The sequence below is a fragment of the Falco peregrinus genome, chromosome 4 (assembly GCF_023634155.1).
Source record: "Falco peregrinus isolate bFalPer1 chromosome 4, bFalPer1.pri, whole genome shotgun sequence".
In the NCBI taxonomy this organism is placed as follows: domain Eukaryota; kingdom Metazoa; phylum Chordata; class Aves; order Falconiformes; family Falconidae; genus Falco; species Falco peregrinus.
In genome coordinates, this window is record NC_073724.1 from 1,587,885 (window position 1) to 1,613,668 (window position 25,784).

The 25,784-nt window shown below is 41.0% G+C and overlaps 1 long non-coding RNA gene across 1 annotated transcript; it reads left to right on the forward strand.

Moving 5' to 3' along the window:
* Positions 1-9,152: 9,152 nt before the first annotated feature.
* On the forward strand, positions 9,153-10,807 carry LOC129784408 (uncharacterized). Its single transcript, XR_008747122.1, has 3 exons — positions 9,153-9,417; positions 9,666-9,940; positions 10,615-10,807. It is a non-coding gene; the product is annotated as an uncharacterized LOC129784408 (long non-coding RNA).
* The last annotated feature ends 14,977 nt before the right edge of the window (positions 10,808-25,784 follow it).

The following is a 25,784-nucleotide window of genomic DNA, read 5'->3' on the forward strand; positions in this document are numbered from 1 at the left end:
CTTCATTGTTCAAGGAATGAAAATATAATTTATGAGAAGTCCAGGACTCAGAAGTTGTTTCAACCTCTGGCAGATTGCAGTGGTCCTCAACTTGAGACCTTTTTGTGGTACAGTCAAGGGTAAATGCTAGAAAATGTAAGCTTGCACGCTTCTGATCTGGGCAATAAAGGGTTCAGTTTCTCACTGCTGTTGTGGAACAGCATTTTTAGTGCACCATTATAGTGCTACTTCCAGCCTAATGGCTTTAAAATTTTGAACAGATCTAATCCTTCTTACAGATATATTTCTGGTTAAATCAAAACCTATGCAACTTGTGTTTCAGCAGGAGTTTAGTCCTGTGCAGAAGTGGTACTATTTGCGTACTAAGGTCTGGTGCAGGGACTCTTGAGGCTTAAGCAAGGGAGTTTGGGGCTAGACATCAGAACTTAGAAAAAACTGTATCTTGTGCTTTGGGTAAAATAATTTCTCAGCATTGCTGAAATCATGTCTAATGTATTGCTGTTAGCTGCTAGATGATAGATGACAAGGTATAGAGGAGGTGAGCAAAAGTCAGCACCCCACTGTGCATTTCCCAGATGTGTCTGTGGACTGGTTCCCATCTCCTGCATTACTTCAAGGCCTCATGGTGGGAGTCTTCTCTGGATCTCCTTCAATTCCCAGTCCAGCAGAGTAATGTCTACTGTAGCTGCTAAGTTTGTACCCTGATCTGTCATCATTATTTGGCTGTTCAGAAGGGGAGAACTCTTGAGTATTACTGGGTGGCAGTTGTGCAGGCATGAGCTGAATTCCTCTCCTCCAAAAGCCAGGAGCAGAAGCTGGCAAGCAGTGGGCCTATACTGAGGGACCTGAAGCTTGTGTGAAGCCCTTGTGAGAGGTGTCTTGTCAGGGTAGAGCAACACAAGCATTTGAAAATGGGCAGTTGCCACTATTGTGGTGCTGTGTTTGGGAGCGTAACCAGTTTCCATGTCTTGCTGCCCCTGAGAATGAGAAGGCTGCAGGGGTGGCAGGAAAGAGTGGAAGAACTGCGCTTAGGGGAGTGGTGCTTCAAAGGGAACAGGCGTTTCAGAAGGTACACCAATTCCCACTGACCTGGCAGGTTTTTAAGACTGCTTCCCACCAATGCTTTGTAGAGGTATTCTGCAGAATCTGGATTCCGTCTGGATTAGCTGTGCATTTATACTCTTGTGTTGACTTCTGTATTTACATATTTGGTGGAAAATAATTATGATTAGCCAATTTATGTATTTACAGTTATTGGACATCGTATGTGGATATTGGCCTTTTTAAGATGTAACTGAAATGAAGCTAGGGTATAAAAATGGTGAAGTAGGACACTTATTTTCATAGCTTGTTTGGAGTTTCCATGTGTTATGCTGTTTACAGCAGTGTGTGCTTACGACTTACGAGAAAATTAGAGTTAAAAACTAGAGATATTTGTCTGTGGTGATATAGTTTGCAATAATTCCAGCACAGCCAAAGTTCTTGCAAATAAAGAAGAGGTTCAGTCGCATGAATTTACTACTTTTATTTTAAAATTGCTACTGCAATTGTTATAAGTGCTTGGAAAGCAAGATTAGAACATTATTAGAAACTTGTCCCTTGGGGCATGTCTTTTATAGCATTATCGGTGGGAAAGAGGTGATTGTGGAGGGAAGCATTTATACTGAAAAAGCAAGGTCAGAAAATGTTTTTTTTTAAGTAATACATTACTGAATGTATGACCTGCTGCCCCTTCACTGTCGCAGGAAATGAATGGCGCACTGCCTAGCGAAGGATTTCTTTAAGTGCACTTTCACCTCCCTTATTTGTGCACTGGCAATATTTTTTTGCCTCTAATAATTCTTAAGGTATTAGGCATAATAGACTCTCCAGCTGAACCTTTTCAAACGTGGCAAATATTTATGGATGTTCTGGTGAACTGAGATGTACTTTTTGGCTTTTCAGCATTCTCTCCCCTGGCAGTTTGTTGTTGCATGGCACCTACAGGGAACTTCTTTCATCTCACTGACATTCCATACAAAACAGACTTTTCTTTCTCTTAGTTTTTAGCTACCACAAAGTGAGCTCCCAGCAGCACTTCAGCTATGAAAGTCTCTAATATGTTGTAGGATTGAAGAGGAAAGCAGGGAAAGAGTAGGCTGAGGGGAGGAGAGGAGGAAGAAGGTGATGAGACCTGCCCTGTGGTCTCTGCGGTTCTTTCTTAACTGAGTTTGGTCTTGTAACTGGTTTTGACTGTTGATGTTATGCTAAATCTATACAAGAGGTGCCTGTGGTCCCACAGAGTTACTGTCACTGCCTGCCCGTGGATATGGGAAGGGGGATCTGCCTCCTGGCCCCAAGCAATTTGTTAGCTGCTAAGTAAAACCTTTTCAGAGCTGTGTGCTGGCTTGTGGTGGACTATGGTCCTCATTCCTTGTTTTCAGTAAAGCAGTGCTTTCCAAGATGAAAACTTTTCCTGCCATGCTGTTTTGGTTTAAATCTATTTCCATGTATTCTCTATGATTTTCCTTCATGAGGACTGGAAATTCTTTTTGAAAAAATGTTTGATTACTTTTACTTATTTAGTTTACTGAATCTGTAGCCCTAGTCTAGGTGCTGTAGAGAAAGAGGTGTGCTGTCATCCGGTTCTCCAGTCTGTGAGGAAGTGGGTTTTGCATGCCCTTTGCTTTGGAAAGGTGACTTTCCTGATACTATGATGGCAGAACAGGCCAGCACCCCAGAAATATCAAAATAGATGCAGAATGGCTGGGATAGCTCTGGGGTTTTTTTCCTTCCCTTCTCCTCAGTGAAAATGTTTGCCAGTTTTAATTATGAGCTCTGGATGCGCATCTTGAGATTTGCAGCATCTGGAGCATGGTGCGATGATTTCTGTTCTGCGTGAGGCATGCAAATAAGTAGCAGCTTGAACTTGTTCCCTATTCCTAATGGTGTCTGTGTCTCTTCTCTGAGCATGCTGCCTCATCAACCCGTACAAGTATGTGCCTCCTTGTCTCAACGTGACAGACATGTTTTCAGACTCCCTTAGCTTTTAAGGCAGAGGGATGGATTCTCTTAGGGGCAACCTTACGTGGCTTCAGTGGTTGACTTCTTGAATTAAACCAATATGTTCTAATTGGATAAACCCAAGTGAGTCAAGCAGCTACATACGACGAGGGAGAGAAGATTGGAGCCGAAATGGTTTGTTTATTGCTAATATCCACGGATGATATTCTTCACAGTACCAAGTTTTCACTCCCACTTCCCTGTCCTGTCCATCACTTCATATATTGCTGAGGATAGCTCTCTAAATGGAACAGCTGTGCCATCTGCCTCCAATATTATTTCAGTCCTCACTGTTTTGGGATAAATTTCATAAAGTGTATTGCACATACAAACATTTAATTGAACAAATGGGAAGCCTCTCCAGTTAAGAAAGCTTTGCAAATGACAAGTAGTGTCCAATTTCCATTCTAATGGTTACTCCGGGGCTTTAAAATATGTGTGAATTCATCTAGCAGGGGCTGATGGTATATTTGAGGCAGATGGCTTGGTTCTGCAAAGAAGAAATGTAAGTGGCTTTTACTATAAATCTTATTTTTTTTGGCAAAGGGTTGACATAATAAAGATGTGAGTATTACTGAGAGTGCTCTTTAATAATTATACTACCTTATGTTTTCCCTCAAGAATATGGTTAACTGACTAGAAAAATCTATTCTGAATTTTTATGCTTAACTATAACAAACAGTTTAGAAACACCTCTTTCTACAAACAGTTTAGAAACACCCCTTTCTTCCTCTAATAAAAAGACTGAAGACTGGGCAAGTTATTAAGCAAAAAGACAAACACCATTCCTTATGAGAAACATTGCAACCCCTGGAAGGGCATTGGACCTTGTGAGAAATGTGGCTCACCCACACATAATGTCCTTGACTATCAGAGGGTCTCAAGACTAAGTGTAGACTGGACCTCCCCTATAGATTCTCAAATTTTTAAGGCAACTGGAAGATATTGGAAATGTTCCCTTAAAGCTATGCTGTTGACTTTTGCTCAAAGCTTCAGTGCCTTACACATTTTACTGCTTACGAAAGCTCAGCTGTGAACCAGGGTATTTCTCAGTCATTTGTTGGAGAGCGGTTAACACAAAGAGTGGGCAAAGAGGCAAGTGTTACTGAACGTGCTGGAAATGAATGTGCCTCTGGGACAAGTAAGGTGGGAGAGGCTTAAGAATTTTGATAGTGCTTGTCTGAATTTGCATTCAACCAACGCATGGAAGTAGGCTGTCTAACGTAAGCTTAAGACACTTGGAATATCTTACTAGTGAAATAAAACATAAACAAGTATAAATGTGTCAGTGAGCTTTATCTGCACTATGAGGACAGATCTTGCTAGCAGGAGCAGTAAGGACGGACAGCCCAGATCTGTGTAACTGAGAATGTCTGCTACTTTGACACCATTTGGTCAAAGCTGCATGTTATCACACCTTTCTTCTCAGTTTACTGAGCTATGCTCCTTTCCCTCCCCAGTATACTCTTAAAGTTTTGTTTCCTCCTACCTCAAGATTTGGATGTATGGATAGATTTTGTGGATTCTGGTGTTCTGAGGACTGTAAAGATGTTGATACCTTGCTAGTCTTCTAGGCTCGCTAGTTGGGAACTTGTGAAAAACTGAGCTCTGGAGCTCATATTTTAGTCTATTGCAAGAATAAAGTTAAATAGGAACAGAGGACTAAATATACTGCTTACCTTGAGGACCACCTGTTGACATTAAATACAAGGAGACTTGAATTAAGTCCTAAAAGTTGCAGAAACTATTAAACACCCCCCCCCCAACAATTCTGCCCCCCCCCAAAAAAAACCCCAAACAAACAAGCGATCTGATATAAAGTCTGGGCTTACACACTTGAATTGATATACTTCTAAATACTTGCATATGTCTTAAATTTTAAAATATGCTTGTCAGAACTTGTTTTATAAGAACAGACTCAATAATTGAGTTTTCAAATGGCAAATAGAGAGAAGACAGACATGATGAAAACTTTGACAGACTCTGTAACTATGGTAGTGTTGGCAGGCACCAACCTAGTGTTCATAACCCTTCTTGGTAATTCTTATTCTAACTGTAATAAGCAGGTATTGACTTGTTGTATTCAGCACCAAGATTCATTGACCTGAGAGGTAAGTATTGGTGAGAGCAAAGCCAGGGTCAATATAACCCTCAAGGGACTGTTAATTTTCTGTAGAGTGAAAAGGAAGTCAATATTGGTATTATTACACGATTCCAGTCTAAGAATTTGTATTATATCACACACAAAGGAAAAGAGGAAAATAGCTACCAAAAATGTAATGTAGCTGTTTCACTGGGCCCTGTGTGTAGCATTTAAGTAATAAAAGTTGATTATTTTTGTGAAAATACTCTGAAAGTAATTTTATCTTGTGATGCAGTGGTTTGGATCAAAAACAAAGGAAGGCTGTGAGATCTGCTGAGAGGGAAATGGTGCTGTCCAAGGATTTTTTTTTTCCACCTGATGGGCATAACCCTGCCAAGGGCTAAATGTTGTCCTAATGGAGCAGACAGAGTTGCTGTCATTGCTCACATCAGAATAAGTAAGCGCTTGCTGCTTCCCAAGCTTGGGGGCCTGTAAACTCGTCTGTGCGGTGTCTCCCAGTCAGTCTTCCCAAACAGTTACCTGCGTTTTAATTGAATCCCAGCTGAACAGTGCATGTTCTTTGTGTCACCTTGCTCCCTGCTTGTTCCTCTTGAGGCCTCTTCTCGGTTCTTCTCATCACCCTCTGTCTCAGCTTGGGTAGAAATCTTAGAAGCTAGCTTACTTTATGAATATTGTGTCATTCTGAATGCAATGCCTTTTGAAAACAGTGATGAGCTTTTGGAGAATGTGATACCATTATTTCAGATGGGCTCTTCTGAGTTACGATTTTTACAGTACAGCAGTAATATAGCACAAAAGCACCATGGGGTCACGGTGATGTCAAATAACTACTTAATGAATGTATGTGAAGTATGTAGTCTTGCCATTGCCATAGAGAGGTCAGTGGTGCAGAAGGTGCTTCTGGGTTTTGGAAATGAAAGAAAAGCCATTTTGAGATGCTCATGTAGCATTGTTCCTGCTGTATGTGTCTGAAATGGGATTTGCCTTTTGATGAAGCACGCTGCTAGCCCTGCTGCTGTGGTTAGCGAGTTTGGTCACACTCCTTGATGTGCTTTCTGAGGGAGTATTGTCAGCTCCTAAACAGCTAGGCAAAGATCGCTTTTCACTGGGAAACAAAATTGGCTGTTCCTGATTCATGATTTGTTATTCCTTTAGTATGGATATAGCAGCTTAAAGTTTCATTCATTCACTTAGGGAGCAGAAATAATGTTGTGTGACTTGGGAACCTGCTCAAACATATTGGATAATAGGTAGGGAACAGTAAAAGCAAACAAGCTTGCAGACAAACCCTTAGGGTGAATTTCCTTCATATAAATTATGCAGTGAATAATTTGCAAACAGCAAATACATTGGGAAAGAATAGGTTTGGTTTGTGAATGACTCACAAAGAAAAAATAGATTTGAAATCACCAGACCATTTACTCACAAAAAGTAATTGGACTGACTCTTGTTCTCCCTTAGGATAATATGTAACTTTAAAAATTCACATGTTTTTAGAGATACATAAAACTCCACTGTTTACAGCTGGTAACATCTACTTATCTACCAACCAGTCTACATACACACATGCTGTGATTGCTATTTGCATAACATTTTTTAATTCAACTCTTAAAATAGGAATACTACACTTAAATGATATGAATATTGATATTTTGCAGGTGCTGGTGTTCAGAAATATGCATGCATACAACAAAATATTGAGGTCATTGTATAAAATACATTTTAAAAAGTGCCTGTTGATAATAAAAAAGGAGTTAATGGCTTTCCACTGTTAATTGCCTTTGCAGTTCATCTTGAAATAGACTTTGTGTAGGCATAACATCCTAGAAAAATGCTTTGAAAAGTCAAATTAGCTTCAAGTTTGGAACTCATTTGGTATTATTTTGGGTTTATCATGGTACAGAAATGGGATTAAATCAATATAAAACTAGTTTACTATGGTGATTCAATGGTTCTAGCCATTGGAAGCTTTGGTAGATCCTCCTGCCCCTTTTTTACCACCCTATTCTGTATTTCTAGCAATCTGATTTTTCAACAGAGAACTTTTAGCTAGAAAAACTTGTTTTATTTGCTCTTTAAACATTAAACCAATATTTTTGTGCAATACCTTGCAGATCCTCTATGTTAATTCCACAAAATGTGTATCAGACTACCAAGAGATAGTTTTCCATGATTGTCTACAAATTAATTTTCTTACCTAGAACGTTCAGCTCCAGACTGCAAGGTAGTTTTCTTGCATGGGAGATTATTTTCAACCCAGCCTTGTCATCAGAAGTTGGTTAGGGCTCAAAGGCAATGCTGTCTCAACCCAGAGAGCTTCATCGAATGAAAATGATGCCCTCAACATTGGGGAGTGCAAAGAGGGTGCTACTGTTTATCTAGATGTACGTCAGAAACAACTATAGATGGTTAGAAAACAAGAAAGACTTGAACATTCTCTGTCCAGGATTACTAGAGCTGAAAATTAGAAACCACATAATTATGATTAGCTTTATTAAACCTTGAGTTTCAACAAGTCAGTGTTTTGTGGAAATTTTGAAGGGATGATACTTCTGTAAAATATTCTGATGCTGAGTGTTTTTTTTTGAGAGGGAGGGTATTACTTCTTTGCATTGAGCTCTTTCAAGTAATTTCCTCACACTCTGTAGTCATTGGATTATGTCCCTAAATGTAAAAAAACATGTGTATGCATTGTTTCTACTGTTGTGGCAGGGTTTCCGCTGCCTGACATCCCTGTTTAACAGTAATAATGATAAACTCTGTTACAATTTTTACAGGATTGGGAGAATTCCTCTTTTCAGAGTTAAAATTACTTGTGTGTTAGGCAAGGAAAACTTGAGCATAATGGTGATCTGCTGAAACATCCCCTTTTAGATCAACCCTGCATTAAAGAGGTAGACATACTAGTGACAAGAAAATATTTACAAAGGCTTTTGTACAAGAGCTTCCTAGGCAGGAAACTCTACCCTAAGTGTTTATTGCTATGTATGCATTTGCATGTGTCTTTCAGCACTATAAATTGTGAAATGTATGACCTGTTAATCTGTCATGAGAGTATCAGTTTGTCAAAAATTGATCAGCAGTCCATTATGGATTCACGCATTTACCTTTCACTGCAGAATGGTAGTAGCATGGTTTTGTTTGATTGTTGCACAATCCAGGTTTCTTTCTTTCTTAAATACAAATAAGACTGAGATACAAATAACCTGCTAAAAGGGCAGAAGTGCTTTTTCTAAAAGCCCAATATTTCAGTGCAAAGTGTTCATTTGTCCCAGGAGCTTCTTGCTGGAAATGTTGTTACTGTTAGCACTAAATGGATGTTCAATTTCCAGGCTCACAGCAATGGAGCTAAAGAATGTTGCACCAGTATGACAGTGTGAGTCAGACATGCAACACTGGACTAACAAATTCATGTGCTGAGCTCAATGTTAATCAGCTTCTACCCTATGGATTCCTCAAATTTGCTTTTAAAGTATGCACTATCCATTTTGTGCAAAGAGCAGATGTGCATTTCCAGCATATGGTGTAATCAGAAAAGTCCAGAAGATAGTAGAGTAGACGTTGCCCATATTTTATTAGGGTTTGCAGCGTATTGATAGCACATACAACAAGTCTCTCCACTTTTTTCTATCTGTTGCTTTGGAATGCTCCATCTCTTTTCTTGCACATTACATTGAGCAATCCATAGCAATTTCATTTTGCTTCCATTTGTCAGAGACTCTGTTCCTATCAGTTTTCACCTTCTTGTGTTCTTTGTGACACTAATTCAGAAGCTGTAGATATCTCTGCGCCTGTCTCCTGTCCTCGTTTTAACTTTTGAAACAACATAAGGTCTTTTTCTTTTCTTGCATGAAAGCCAGAAATAGCTTTATTCTGTTTAGGTCGCTTAGAAGGATGGGCTTTCCTCGCTGTTGAGTTCGCTTTGGGGACTGATGGCAGGCTGAGGTACGGTCAGTCTCAGAAGAGCCCTATTGTGGGAACTCAGCTCACTCGTACTTTGGTGGCAGCACTCAGTACCAAAGTTGGTGAGACACCTTGCCCATGTGTTAGGCTGTGTTTATAGTGTGTGTTAAATCTGGCTGTGGATCTTTTGACCATAGAAAGCCTCCTGTTCTGCCTACAAAAGCCACAACCTCAGGCTAGAATGTTATCCAAGTCTTTATTTCTTTTAGGTTAGCCACATCAGAGGCTGATTGGATTTTTGCCTTTGGTATGCTGTCTTTGTGGCTTCCTCCTGTCTACTGGCTGCCCTGGCCATGGAGAAAAGCATCGTAAGTCTATGTTTGTCCTGAGACAACATTCACCTGGGTACCCCTTCCTTCTCCTGATCCGTGATCTTGGAATAAGGCTGAAGAAGTCCTCATTAGGGCCTTGGGGTTGGTAGAAGGTTTTCATTGCAGAACTCCCTCATTGTTCAGTAAAATGAAGTAGCCAGAAGTCAGAAAAAGCTTAGTTAAGGTTGAAAAGTAATCCTTATTTCTCTAGCATTTTGATTATACCTTGTATCTGTTCTTCACAGATGCTTAGCGCTCCAAATACTGTTGGCAAATGATGTAACTTCTAATTCTGTCTGACCAGCAAGCTTCTGAATAATAAGCCAGTAACACATGGAAACACTGAGTGAAAAGATTATTTCCACAGCCTCGCATGTGGGCATTGCCAAATGATGGGGTTAAATGGAAATCTCTGGCAGCTGCATGCAGAACTGTTTCCTGGTGGTGAAGCTGTGGACAGAGTTCCCAGAGGAGGATTGAGTTTGGCAGGGCTTGAGATCACCTTGCTGACTCCCACTTGGTAAGTGGATCTGGTTGGGCTGGTCTGCCCCTCTTCTGCTTTGTTCCCATTTGCCTCAGTGTGTTGAGCTGAGGGGACCAGAGAATTTATGTGTCGTGACTTGTTGCTCTCTTGGTGTGACTGTAGGAGGTAAAGGAGGTAAGATCCCCTGCAAAGCTGCTTCTGCAATGTCTGTGCACTACTGTCCATGCGCTGTGTGGCTCTGCACTTGACTCTTGCAAAAGCTAACTAGCGATAGCGACAGACTATCTAGACTAACTAGAAGAGTAACCTGTAGGCAAATGCTCTCAACTAAACTCCTGCCCCTGGGGCTTCTGCTCATATGAGATTGGAAAGGGAGGAGTAAGGGCCCCAGGCTATTGTGCCTTCTCACCCTATGCTTGTGCATAGTCTCTGAATGCTGAAAAGGGAATTCTGGGGCCTTGTCGGAAACATGTTTTCCCTCCTGTCCATTACCTAGCTACTGCTATTATATGTGTATCAATTTTCATCTCTTTCTTTTTTTGCAAACGCCCTTTTATCATAGGACATTTCTGCCTGTCTCATCTTATAGATGTGTGGTGGGAACCAACTGACCTTTTGTTCTCTGCAGATGGAAGGAATATGACACCAATGTACTTTTCTGGTTTGTTACAAAAATTAACATTATTTCCTTCTCTGTGCCTCTCCCACAGTGTTAGTGGAGTGATGGGAGTGATTTGCCTGGGTTCTTTAAATCTGCAGCAGGAGAAGTCAGGGAGAAGCATGTAACTAGATGTTCTGCAGTGGCACAAAGCTGAGAGAAAAGCTTCAAGGGTAATGTTCTGTCCTTAATAATGTTCCTTGTTCAGTATTAGTAGAAAATTACTCTTTCTGCATTCCTTCATATTGCTGTATAATAAACAACAACATAATACTGAAAATGTGAAGTAATTTAATAAGTTCAGGCTTTGTTACAGCTAATGGATAACTACACACAGGAGTATAGTAAGTCTTGAATGACAGTTTTATTTGATTACTGAGCCTGAATGCTGTGTTCCACAGCACTGCTTTACCATAACACTGTGTTATGCTGTAGGAAGTCCGATTACCCTCAGATCCGATTGAGCAGTTCTACTTCTGTGGCCTCCTGTCTCATCAGATCTGACAGACTGTGCTTGGTCAGTGCCTGGGTGGAAGACCTCTGGAGGAGATTTATGTTTGGTAGGGAGAAGTCCTGGTAACTCAAATCCATAATTTCCTACCTAGTCCAAACTGAACCGAAGTCTCCGAGGGTAGTGCTAAGTATTGTAAGGTTTGATGGAGTTTCCACTTTCAGATGTGATGTATTACTGAGACACAGGCCAAATATTGAGTCTTTAAAATGGATTCTGTGGTTTCACTTCAGTTTGGTTTTTTGCTAAAGTAAGGGTTTCATCAGGTATTATCACACTGTCCCGTGGCTGCATTTTAATGATCAGTGAAACGTTTTCTAATGCAGCATAAAGATGGCAAAGAGCTTTGCTGTATTAAATGTATTATATCTTTCTGTTAGAAAATCACAATGACTAAAGGAAATAGAAAGAGATCAGTTTTTATCAGACACTGCCAGGCAGATGGAATATGTTTCTTCCTTCACCTGTGCCCGTTTTTTCCATTCAACCTCTTACCACCATGCTACTTTGGCAGGGTGACTTTGGGCAAAACAAGAAAAGACATTTGCCAGTTTTCTAACGAAGCACTGACACTGTCCTTTAATACTGCCCTGAGAGAAGTCATGGTATTTTGCTCTTGCTTGATAGGAGGCAGCCAAATGTTGTGACATTTTATGATGTGCAGGAGCTGGGAATGAGGTTTTGTCCTTAGGCACTGAATTAGTTAACTGTTAGATTTGTTTTGTACCCATTGAAGTTCAGTCCTGGTTTACTGAACACCCAAGCCTCATGCTTCTAGTTTGTTTTATTCCTCGCAGGTACACCCTATGAGTGTGGAAGGTAGGGGCACTTCAGGCAGTTTGCAGTTTCTGTTGTGACAAATGTGGAGGTTGCCAATTTTAACCAAGATTGTATTGCAATTTGTTACTTTGTTGGATTTGTGCACAATTTACTGGTTTCAATTTTTAGAGGTTTCAGTAAACTTTTTCTGGTTCCTACATTTCCATGTAGCTTTAAGGAAGTATAATATTAAGTGGGTTTTGAATGATAATTTTTCCTTGTCGTACCTCTTTGACAGAGATCCCAGGACAGGAGGAACAGGACCTAATTCTCAATTAAAACATAACTTGCTGGGATGTATTAAGGTAAAGATTGGAGGGAGATCTAGCTACATATTGTTGCTGTGCTGGGATACCACAAGGGCAAAGAGCTTGCTCTTTACTAGAGATAGATTTGGGCATGTAGAGTCCACTTGGAGATGCTTCTAATACCACTCGTAAGTCATAAGACTTCAGTAAGCAGCATTGCATCTGCATGAAGACTTTCAAAATGTGCTGTAAGTGGTCAAAATAGGAGCTCTCTGTATTCCAACAAGTGGCAATAATTTATTTTGACTTTCAAAAGGATTTTGTTATCCCCATTCATGAAAGACCACTGAGGATTCTTGGGTAAAGAATGAGAGGAGGAGCCCTTTGAGAGAGGGAACAAAGGCTGAGAGTAAATAGCTAATTCTCAGTGTGGAGGGAGGTTAATAGTGGGGCAGGCCAGCTAAGAACTTGAAAGGAGTGCCTGTAGAGTGAGGGAGATCAGAGAAGCTGTTTTAGAGTCCATCACCTACTCTTTTAACATCTTATTCACCACCAAAGCTAGCTTAAGCATCTAAGGAAACTGCTTTTGTCTCCCTAATTAAGACTGAACTGTAAAAGCAGCTAAAACTTATGCAGCTAAACTGAGGTCAAGTAGATGAGTATTGAGGTGTCAGGGTCCTATGAAGGCAGCATAGAGATAGTGTGATGAGAACACTTGTAAGACAGAGCTCCCACCTTCTTTTAACACTTGCAAAGAGAATGCAAGTTTGCAGGATTTGATTCCATGTTTTATAATCCTAGATAAGGCACTTAATAGGGCAAAACCAGCCAAACTTTCTATTTTTCTTTAAAGCAGCCATTTCTGTATTGTTAGGCCTAATAACATCTCATGACAGAGACATCAGAACTTCAACCAGCCCCTGTTCTCCACCATTACATGAGGTGTTTTACTAGCTGATTTTATGTAGGTTACGTCAGTGAATGGAGCAGCCAGTGAGGGGACCAGTAATATGTAGCCTGTGGATACAGAACCCAAATGTGATCATTGCTCTAAGGAGCTGTAAGCCAACCTGACAAAAGCAAGTGCCCCCTTTTTTATCCACTTCTGTGGATTTCCCTAATGTGCCTCTTTTTATACATAATAAGGGTTATCTTTGCAGAATACCATAGTATTTGTATTGTGCATGTTGTGTGTATAGGGAAAGGAGATACGGACTGGAATGAAGTAAGGAATAGAACCTGATTTACTTCTGGTCCCATTAGATTTGAATACTTCCTTATTAAGTTAAGTATTTGGCCCCAATTCACTTGGCAGAATGAGCCCTTTATACTAAGCCACTGTGCTGTATATACCTCAATGTCATTATTTGCAACCAGCTATTCTAGTACTAGAGCTGAGTAAATAATGCGCAATCAATGGTATATCCTGAAAATAGCATCTGGTTTTTCTGCTTGTGGAAAATCCATGAGAAACTCTTGATTTCTTGTAGTGGTTACTCAGTAAATATTTTGTATTAATAAATTGAACATAAACCCAGTTCTGTAGGTATTTATGTACTGTTTGAATTGGGAAGATGCGTTGTGTTTGGGGTAAGTAATTTGGTGTTATTTTTATGTGGATGGATGTGCATGAAGCTTAAATAGGTTTGTACAGTCACCTTGTCACCAAGAACTGTGTTTAAGTGTAACACTTGTTTTTAGCATATAAGCACCTTAAATTCTTTTTCAAGCACTTCTGCTACTGTAACTCAGTGGCATAAATATATTGCAAAGTAAATGCAAAAGTGGTCCATGTGGTCAAAGCAAATCTTTTGCATATTTTTAGGCTTAAAGACACATATATATATATTGAAAAAAGTTATACAGAGTATTCAGTCACATTTTAACTCATCCTTGTTTTGCTCAAGGCGAGTTGCAGAAGTTATTGCACATCTGCAGGGTGCTGCATAATGTGCTGCCTCAATTAAAGCATACTTCTGGAATGGTATATTTTTATCTAACCCATATATTTTGAGTCAGAAACTGTATGCAGAATATAGCCAATTAGCGACTGCCCTGGTGATGTAATGGTTTTCCTGTAAAGTGCTGTTGGTTGCCTGGGGAGAAACTGGGTGGAGGTGACAGAGCACCGCAGATACTCCTCTCTATTGCATGCATTTCATCACGGCTTTTAATCACCTCTCTCTCTCCCTTTCCTCACAGCATCAAACTGGTTTTGGAAAGAGGTGTTAAGCCATCAAGACAGATCCATTCTTCATTCTTGAGAGGGTGGCAGTGAGCACAGACATCATAATCTCCTGTGCAAGTGCAGGTAGAATTGCTCTAACACAGCCAGATTTGTCTATAAATAGTCGACAATGTGGAGGGGCTAGGTCATGGCTAAATCTTGCTCATTTTACTTGAAGTGATTGAATTTTGCCCACCAAAAACCTGCACGATTTTCCCAGAGGAGGCAGGATATGGCCCTGAGTGATGGAAGACCTGCTGAGATATTGCCTATGAGAGCGTTAGCCAGAGAGCCACTATAAGTGTTTATTTTTACAGCTAGATCTAAAGAGTTAAATCCTGTGTCTGGGAGCTGTGTGATGGACTTTTGTGTGTTGGGTGTATAAAGCGGATGTGTAATGTGCACAGACAGTAGCTAGCACTCCCACAGAGGTAAAGATAGCAGGCTTCTATTCTTTTAAGTCCATCCTTATGCAAGTTGGTGACATTGCATGGAGAGAAGACTTACAAGATACTCAGCTGACACCATATTTACGATTAAGCAACAGGCTGAGTTTTAGCTTAATTTTTAAATTTCCTTATGACTGTAGCTTCAAGTCATCCCTCTTCTGTTATTTTCACATATTTTTCTGGTTTGGTTGTATATATAGATACAGTATCTTATGCTAGAACGGCTGAGATGAGACTGCTAAAACCATCTAATCTGTATTATAGAGAGCTGACATGCATCAGAATACTAAGTTGCATCTTCCTTGGTGCCAGTAATCGACACAACCAAACAGCCTGTGACTGCATTAAATTGCTATGATTTTTGACAGAAGAGACCTTGTTTGCATAAATCCCTTGAATACCTATGGGAGTGTGATTACAGCTTTAACAAAGGGAGAGGTTGAATACAAATTTGGGAGGGCCAGAAAGTGTTTAGTATCTCTTATTGTTTTCATCAGAATTCTAAATCTTATTCATGGAGATGACTCTGATCTTTATATCAATGCACAAAAAGAAAAGAACAGAGGAGCAAAAAGACTCTTCTCTTTTGACTGAAACACTGATTTTGTTATCGAGTTACCAATGAGGGTCCATTTGGGATATTATTCAAGCACAGAAATCAGTGCTGGCCTTTTGTAAGAGCCCTTAAATGTTTGGAATACATTTGCCCTTGAGGGAGATAATCTACTGCAAAAAAGTTAGATTCAGATCAGGAGATAGGGAAGGTGGGATTGTGCTTAGCACATTGATGCTTGCTGGCAAAGAATTTCTGTCTTAAGCTTAATACTACCTGCATTCTTTTGTAACCCTCTATACTTAAGAGCCGGATTCTGTTTTCTGTGTCAGGTTTTGTTCATGAAACAAATTGGCAATTAGCCACTGGCTGAGGGAACAAAGGGTATTTGTTTGGAATAAATGCAGTGATCAGGATATGTCTTGCTATTTGGTTTCTTTTGAGATCAAAAATACCAGGTATGTGTTTCTTGAACCGAATAAGTTAGACTGCTTATTATACTTAGAATAGTAATTCAGTTTTATTTTTATACCCCATATTGTCTATTGTTGCTTTGATGGTCGTTGTTTTGCCGTATGAGTGGACAGTTGACTTCTGCATGGACTCACAGAGCAGAGAAAAATGATGAATGAGCCTTTTTCCTATCTGGTACCCCATGTAACTTGGCCAGCTTTCCACTTGGAAGCACAATTTCACTTCTCTGCTAGTATCCTGGACATCTCCGTTCTGAACAGAGGCATGGTATTTGAGACCTGGGCTGAAAACTCCATCAACATCCCCAAGGCTGGGGCATATCATCAATGTATACAAATATCTGAAGGGATGGTGCAAAGAAGACAGACCCAGCTCATTTCAGTTGAGCCCAGTGACAGGACAAGAAGGCATGAACGGAAACACAGGAGGTTCCTTCAGAAACACTTTTTTTTTTTTTTTCTTTTTTTTTTTATTTCTGTGAGGGTGACGGAAATTGGGAATGAGTCAAATGTGGAAGCAGTAGGGCAATCCAGACTGAATTCAGGACCCTCAGACTCAGGCCTTCAAAAATACAGCCACTGCTTTTGGACTACTGTAAATGTATCAGTTCATTCAAATTGTACCAGGGTAGTTCAGAATTGCTTTGGTTTTAAGCTTATGCCTAAATGAGTCTCCTGGCAGATCTGAACATCACTGAGAGAAAGATCACGTTCTGAACTTCACATTGGGGGATATCCATGTGAAACCTGAAGTTTGGGCTATGTTATACTTGCATATGCTAAGTTAAGTGAATCTGTGTATTTGTTGTGGCTGAGGATTTAAAAACTAGGCCAAGATGCTCTGACAGTCCTGGCTCACTGCAATATTCTGTTCCTGCTGCCCAGTGCCTGGAAGACTATAATTTAGCATCCTGTGCAAGTTTAACCTTCCCATTGAAATTTGGAAGGACTGGGAATTCTTTTAGGCATTTTAGAAAATTGTAACCTGAAGTTTTATCTTCCTGTGGAATTTTGATGGCAGAACTGCATTGGTGTAGTGTTGCTGTAGCTATACTGATACAGTTTTCCCCATATAGATACAGGATTTAGATCCCCCTCCCTAGTTCTGATCATTCTTTGTTTAAAGTTGTTTGAGAACCGCCCTGATTCCTAGAAGTGGTCTGAATCTGAAATTACTCTCCACATGGACAATATAAAGGTATACTTAATCATATATTGTACTGACATAGGTTTTTCCAATGGACTTCCACAAATGGACCAGGACTATTTCTGTCTGTCTCTTTCCCTGCCTATCTTCCTTCCCCACCTTTCCAAACTAGAAGAGCTGCCAAAAATGGACATTTCTCCTTCCAGAAGTAAGATCAGAATAATTCAAATAACCTTTTTAAGCATTAGCATGGGTCATTAAATAGCATTGTAAAGAAAATCCACTCTAAATTGTATTATGAGTTTATGCTTTTATCAATATATAATGCCTCGGAAGTGAGCACTTTACTTTCGGTCATAAGTTTTGACAATCCCAAAGAAACTTGTTAAATGAATGTTCTTCATCAATAATGCAGAGTTTCTAGGAATACCTATTTATTTTAATTAGGGTTTTTTGTGCCAAGTGGATGGACCACCATATGTAGCAGCAAGAGCAACAAATATATTACAAAGGAGACACAAGTATTATCTACCTTGTCCTGTCCCTGCAGTGAACATGCTGCTCTGTACCTTCATATTTTCTCTGGCATTGTTATTCCCATCAATGCTACCAGAGGATCACAAGCACAGGAACAAGAATGCCTGCAAAGTCAATTGTCAGTCGAACAGCAGGGTGCAGTTATGTGTCACGTAGTCCAGTGTTATTTTTGATACAGCATTGACAAAGATGTATCCTTTAGCAGAGCTCCTGCAGGTCGAGGCTGACATGGATGTGCCTATGTGAGTACAGGCAATGTAAAGGATTGGAGTGCAGATGTGTGTGATGCATGTGTGTGGTGGTGGCAGAAGGTTGTATGAGTGGGTGAAGCTGTGAAGAAAAGTCCTGCATCTGTCTGTCTTCCCATTTCCTTAGTACAAAATCCTGTGATCTTCAAGCTGATGTCTTACAGCTGTGCAAGAAGATGGGCTGCACCACTGTGCTGGGACCACTCTGTAGTTGTATGGGTTACATGATAGTTGCCAGTTTGACACACAGCACCTGCTCTCACTGGTCAAGGGGACATGAGTGCTGTCGAAGTATTTAATTGTATTAGTCCAGAGGCACTGCAAGAGTTGTTCTGTGTGTTAATTCAAATTTGAATGATCTGTAAAACTTTTCTTATTCTTCCCTTTTGCTTTGCAAATAGCTTGACATTCCTAACTAAAATGGTGTTGGTGTCCTCAATTACATTTTAAAAGTGTAGTTAAAGATTGAGAACGTTGAAGGAACTCAATCTCCTGCTGCTCAGCTAGTGCTGTTTCTTGTCAGAGTACTTCAGAATTAAGATGATGCTGATCCTAAATTATGCTCTAATTTGCTGGAGTTACTAAAACTGGAGTTTTAGTGACATTTAAGCTGAATACCAGCTATCTGCAAGTTCCTAGTTGTGACTTCCTTGCTATATGACTTAGATTGAATATTATGAAATATTTCTTAACTGGAAAGGTTGTCAAGTATTGGAACAGGCTGCCCAAGGATGTGGCTTAGTCACCATCCCTGGAGGTATTTAAAAGACGTGTAGATGCGGTGCTTAGGGACATGGTTTAGTGGTGGACTTGGCAGTGTTAGGTTACCGGTTGGATTCGATCATCTTAAATGCCTTTTCCAACCTAAACAATTCTGTGATTCTAAGGGTAAAATGGAAATATCTGGGGTTCATTCTGATTCCCAGTAGAGCACTTACGTCCTGACATACTGTTACCTATTTTGTATCTCTAATCTTGTCTGGGGCTCTCTAAGCAATTAAATAGGAATCGTTTAAAGGAAGTCCATGAGAACTTGCCACACTTGTTTAACGTTATATAGGTAGGCTTGCGTAGCACTCATTTGCTTGTGAAGGGAATTCACCTTGTCTTTATGCATATGATTTTTTTCCTATAAGAATTATAGCCATGCACAGCATGTGAAGCCTAGATCCTAGTGCAAAGAAAGAAATGAGGCCCTATGGCCAGCATTCATTCATCTCTCGCCTTCTTCCTTCATAGTTGATAATGTTGCACCTTCTACACATCTGATTAAGAACCTAATTTTGGAAGTTGAGGGGTCTTGCAGATCTGCCCCTGAGTAAAAGAAACTAAACCAATCTCAAAACTTCTTTTAGAATCAGTTCTGCAGTTTGGATTTTTAAATGTGTTGGCTTTGATTTTGTGTGAGTGAAACTATTTGGTCTTGAGGCTTATTGTTTCCCAGATACCTTGCTGGTTCAGGAATGCCCATCCTGGTTTGACATTAGTTAAATCTTAGATCTGCTGGTGCCTAAGTAGTAAGCTCTTGGTGACTTCAGCAGAGGCATGCCTAGGTACTCACAGGCAGAATTTAGCTCTTAATTAGCTTACTCTGGCTTTTTTCAACACTTTACTCAGCAGAAAAAATTTGGAGCAAATGAAACATCTAGAAATTCCAAAGCACTGCTCTTAGTGGCCAAACGTAGCCAAATGATGAGCATCAATATTTAGCTTGCCAGGGGAGACTGATATTGTCTTTAGGCAGAAGATGTCAGTGATTAATGTATTTTTCTTGTGCAGAGAGATTGGGACTGCCTAAACATATGGAGGTTAATCATGGGACATGTTAAAATCAGGGCTAGGCAAAGAATTGCATACAGCAGTCAGCACTGGTTCAGGGAATGGGTGGGACAAACGACGTGCTGGATTCCTTCAAATCAAAAATTGTTGATTATTAGATTTAATGAAATATATGTTTCACCATGTAACTAGGTTTTATGGAACAATACTTTTAATAGGGAATAAGTATATAGCAGACATGCTATGACTTGTATTTGTCCAATTTTGCTTTGAAACGTTGCTCATGTAAGCCCCTCTTGGTAGGCATGAAGGCAGATATTTTTTGCAAGTGTATGCTGAAATGAGCGAACCTGAGTAATGTGCTTCAGGCTGAAGCTTGACCATCGCATCCTAACCAAGTGGCAAACATGGGTATGGCTTGAAAATCAGCAGTGGAATGAAAACGTGGTGGGGGCTTGCCTGCAGGGCCTGTACTACATTCATCTTGGAGACACAATATTGCTGATTTGTTTACTCTTCCTATGACACGTGAGAGCTTGCCCGTCTTGCTAGCTTCTTGACAGGGCTTTTGCAGGGAGCCTCTGTGGATTGAAGATCTGCATCTGGCCTAGGTTTAGCTAATGCAAAACTAGACACTGGTCTCAGCCCCGTTAATTCAGGGCCTTGAGTGCTGAGAGGAGTGAGCCCAGGAGTTACTTTCCCAGTTCTGATGCTCTCTGGGGCCAGGCTCTTCACAGGAAAGCAATATATTGTCCGCATCTGCTTTGGCTAGCTCTCCACTTGCACTGAATTGCAGTGAGACCAGCAGGGAGAGTGGGATATTAGCCGTGAAAACCTACTCATGGCAGAGCTCTGTGAAGGAAACACTGTCCTCTTTTTGCAAGCATCTTTTGCAGAAAGCAAGGCTTTTATAGCCCTTGGGAAAGGCCTTGTAAAAGTTGGCTTTGTCTTCTGTGTTTTGGAGCAGGAAAAAGGAGATGAAGGAAGCTGCTCACTGCTCTGACTGTTGTAGGGGAAATGCAGCTAAGTGGAATGCTGAGCGCCCAGGTGAGGTGTGTTTACATCAACACCTTGTGCTGTCTGTCTTGCTGGCAAACATTATTGTGGGTTTTTGGTTTTACTCCTAAGGGAGAAAGAGAGGAAAAGACCCCTAGCAGTGCAAATGCAATAGTACAGCCTTCACACCTTGCAGCAGGTAGCTGTGGCAGCAGGCATTTTTAGATTACCAAAAGGCTGTGTCATTGCTTGCTGCCATGTGGCACAGCTGCCATTTTCCTGCTTGGATAGGGTTGTCTCATCGGTCTTGGTGCCTGTGCTGCTTGTCCAGGCTGGGAGAAAGGTACTGAAATAATAACAATAACAATCGTAGTAATCGTAGGCTGTTAGGGGAGTATGGTGGAAGCTCCTGTTGAGAATGCATTGTAGGCATATTGACATATGGAAATGTACTTCAGTCCATTTAGTGCTTTGTTTCCCTGAATACATTTTGATGGCATAGGATTGTCATTTTTTTGTGGGCTGGGCAGTTTCTTCATGTTTTGTTCCATTTATGTGTTCTGTAATTACAGAGTGGGAATGGAATCTCGAGTTGTCTCTCACCTGGGATATGAATCTTTTGCTCAGTGCATGCATGCTTGTCACAGCACCAGCAAACTACTACACTAAAAAAGTGTTAAGGCTGTGAAATGTATGGAGAGGCAGAGATGAGGAATGAATCTCCAGCCTCTTGATGTGGGGCTCAGAGGAACATCAGACTACTGAACCACACTCTCTTCTGCTACTCAGCAGAAGTTTAAAACTTGGGTATATGTTTCTGTGCTTATTTCACTCCTTGAACGGTGTTTTCCCTTTTGCTTGAAGTCTTATGTCAGCTGATTCTGGCAGGCTGGTGCTTCTCTGGATATCCTATACTTCCTTATTCATTGAAATAACAGAAAGAAATGCCCATATAAAGTGGCAAGTGTGTGTGAGCAATGGCTGCCATGCATGAGAAACCATTTAGCGTGTAAATTTATTTATATCAATTTTTACTTGATGTGTATTTATATTGTGTAATTACATGTGACTAACCCACTTACGTAATTAGCTATTTACAACTATATTATTGTACATTTAGAAACGCACGCTTTACTGACCATAGTTTTGATGGTTTTTTTTTAATAAAGTATATTGTGCAAGTAACCTGCATATGCAGAACTTGGCCTTCAAAATACCTCAGCTGCTTGAAAATCTGGTGATTCTTGTCCAAGGAATTTGAAATAAAAGTACCTTTCTAGCTAGTGCAGCTGTTGGAATTCTGTTTGGAAGTGATGCTGCTCATGGCACATGGCATTGTGCGTGCAACTCTAATGGTGTTTAGAAGATCCTGGTTTAAGGAACTGGATTAGGTATCTACCTTCTCTTGTGAGGTTACTAATACAAATTGCTGCATTTCTGTCATATGGAAGTCTTTTAAATCTAGTTTTATGAATGGACAAATAGTATAGCATTGTAAATTAGGCATGTTCTCTAACTGCTTTTGGGTTTACACAATTAATTTTGAGGCTTGGGCAGGCTTTGCTTTCTGTTTTGTAGTGTATCCTTTCTGTGTAGCCTGCCTGGTTGAGAGCAAAATTGTTCCTAGATGTTAATGGAATTTAAACTGGAACAAATACAGAAAGATTTTTCTTGTTAATTTTTCAAATCCTATTCCTAGATAAAGTCTAACAAAATTCAGGATGTTTGTTCATAATATATTTAGGTTGTCTGAGCCTCAAATGTCTTGGCATTCCAAAATGAAGTAGAAGGTTTGTTTTTTTTTTTTTTTTAATCGTATTTTTAAATCTTGTCTCTTTGATCTTTAAGCACCCTAAATTTACTTGCCTTTTGTATTTCCTTTCTTTTTGTGTTTGAACTCTTTTCTTCATGGAGCTGAAGTGCTTAACAGCTGGTGCCTGAAAAAAATTTGGAATTAGTGGCTGCTGCTAGTTCCAGCAGATAATGTTTGAGGCCTGTTTTATTACTGCAAAAACTGATCAGTTGTATAATCAGTTCTTCAACTGTTGAAAATTTGATGCTGTGGTTTGCAGAGTAAATTTAAATAAAGCTGTACATTAAATGCTTTTGTAATGCTTCTGAGTTAGCCTCACATTCTAAGGGCAGAAATGAATAATGTAGTGAGAGATTCCTGCTTAAGCCTCTCCCTTTCTCAGAGGAAGGCTGATCCAGACAGGACGTGGCATTTTGGAGTTGTACTTGTTACTAAAGTCTGAGCTTTGTTGCACTAACTTTTTTCTTGAAATAAAAAAATCTCCCACTGCTTTACATTATATGCTTCTGTCCCCCTCTTGATTGCGAATGATTTTATTTATTTATTGGCGGCCAGTGTCATGTTCAGTCCCTCTAAAATGTGGATTTTTCCTGTGATCAAATGTGCTGTGTTCTACTGCTTCAGTATCTTCTGTTAACGCGTAGCTTCTCTGCTGCTTTGGTGCTGTTACCAGAGGTGTACTTACACCACTAATAAGGTATGACTAAGCAGATAGGATTCTTTAAAACAACAACAACCAAACCAACCCCCCCAAAAAAACCCACGAACCAACAACTGCTCACACAGGAGTTAGAGCCTGATATAGAAAGAGTTGGGGAGGCTTTCTGGTCTGTCCTGCAGAGGGTCAGGCTAGAACATTACAGAAGTCCCTCTGGCCTTCAATATTGATTTGAAGTTAGAAGTAAGATTTATGCTGTTCTGAGGCTGAATTGCAGCACAAAGAGGGAACATACAAATATTTCTGATTGCGGTGGAGGTACTGGTAACTGAATTCATGCTATGGAGCATGATACAAAGAACTCGGAACTTTGGTTCTGGCATTTGTAAAAACTGATAGTTGGGGTTTTTCGTCTGCCACTGCCTTGCTGGTTCTGCCATTTGGTACTTTGTAGGGTTTTAAACAAGACCAGCTTCCATGTATGAGATTTTTGTGGTCCCCCTTCTGTGGTGCCTTTGCTTCACCTGGGGTGACTGTCTTTCCTGGAGGTGCTTAGTGACTGCTCCAGCAAAGAGACTTCTTGGCAGGGACACTTGACACAGACATGGCACATTGTCCCTCTTTAACTGGTCCCTGTGAGTGCATTTCCAGGGCTCTGGCGTGGGTACCTTGCAGCTGGAAATGAGTGGATAATGGGTTAGATAATTCATCTGGAGGCTGGTGACTAGGGCGACTAATCAGCATGACAAAGGGTCCCTGGCTTTGACATGTCCTCCTTCTATATGAGAAGGTTATAAACAAGTAAGGATACTTCTGATTGTTGAATAATCTGCCTTAAGAAATCAAAGTAAGAGTAGCTAATTCTTAAGCCAAAGTTTTGGAGAATTGATGAAACCAAATGTTAATCAGAATCTCAAAGTGGTGCATTTTTACATACCTGCTTCCTGAAAGAAATAAGCAGCTTAATTCTGGGAGCAGGCCAGCTGCTGTGCCGTGCTGTCTGTGGGGTGGTGGGCTCCAGCATCTCCCGTGTGTGAGTGGCAGGCATCATGGGTGTGTGAGGCCAGCTGCCTTTGGGGCAGACGTGGGTGGCAGCTGCTGTGAATGGTAGCAGGAAGCCCGTCTCATTTCTTTGGATGCTGCTGGAAAGGAAGGCCCAGACCTGTGGTTGACAGGGGGGAAACTGATGCCCTGTCCCACCCATGACAGCCCAGCTCCACCTCTGCTTGGCTGGGCAAGCAGCGTGGCATCGCTCCCAGCTCAACAGAGAGTTCCTGGAGAGACCTGATGTCCCACAAAGCTGCTTGATAGCAAGCGCTTGCCTTTTGTCACAACATGGTGTAGATTTCTGAATGTGTTGGCCCCGAAGGTGCCAGCAGCCCTGACTGCCCCTGTTGAGGTCCCGCTTCAGCCCCCCAGGGCTGTTGATGCGGGCCCCAGCAAGGCTGCAGAGTGCTCATCCCCTGGCCTGCCTGTTGGCCGGGCAGCCCCTCTCACAGGTGCCATCTGTGGCTTGTCTCCAGCCCTGCTGGTGGCCCTGTCCCCTGGATGGGTCCTGTGTGGCCCCTCCTATGGCTCCCCAGACAGGCTTTGGGGCTGGCTCCTTACTTGCCTCGTCCAGGACTGCTGATGGACCCCATGGCCAAGGTCTGCTTCTTGCCCCGGACTCTGTGCTTGCTGGTGAGGGCCACCAGGGCTCCTGGCTCGCCTTGCCCTGCCCTGGGGAGCAGCTGGCCCTTTGCTGCTCCCCAACTCTGGGTGACTCAGGTGTCTGAAGATACTGTGTGTGTGTGCGTGTTGGTGCTTTCAGGAATCAGGTCTTGAAATCAGTTTTTTACTTGCCTAATTGTTTATCTAGGGCATTAGCCCTACAGGGGAAATAATGTTAGTTAGTACTTATGGTAGCTCATGATAGAAAATAGCTCTTTGAGATCTCTGGCAGAGCATGATGAACCAATGCCATGATGGCCTAAGATCATTAGCAATATATTTACTGTGGTTTTCTGCCGGGTGGGTCTGAAACGTGGTGTGCTTCTACTATTCCTTTTGACAGATGTGCAGCACTTGTGAAAAAGAAGCTGGGATTTCAATTACTGGATGCTTCTTCATAAACCTGGAATGTGCTGGTGGTATGGTAAATCTGGCTACAAATCTTAGTGCAATGTAATGAATTTGGGTACCAGCAAGGTACCTGAAACTGTTCTCTGTATGGAAACCGACAAAGCATATGCAATACCCTCCTTTGCGACAGGAGGAGAGAAGGTGGCAGAGTGAAAGCTTGGCTATAGAGGCAGTGGTTTGGTTCAGATCATCATGCTGCAGCCCTGTTTTGGAGGTGCTGGAAGAGGCTGGGAATGGTTTGGAATTGCTCAGCGTGTATGAAAACACAGAGAAACTATGATCTTGCAAAATGTTTCAGCTGGTGACATGCTTTTTAGTTTTCTTTTTCCATGGCAATTTAAAATTAGGGAGGAATTCTAGGAATTAATTTTATTCACATTGCCCATGTTAACACAACATCTCAGGCTTCATTGAAGTCTCCTGTACGGAGAAGAGGAGGAATGGTTTCATGAAGTGTTGTGCAGAAAAAAGGAAACTAAATTGATGGAAGTCAACTGGTAAAAGCTTTTACAGTACCAGGAAGGCATACAAACAATGCATGTGCTGCAAACAGCTCAGCTTGAGTCATAGCTGTATGTTCTTTAGAGTTTGTGGATTCTTTTTTTGGTTTGTGTTGTCTTGTGGAAGAAGGAAGACACCTTGT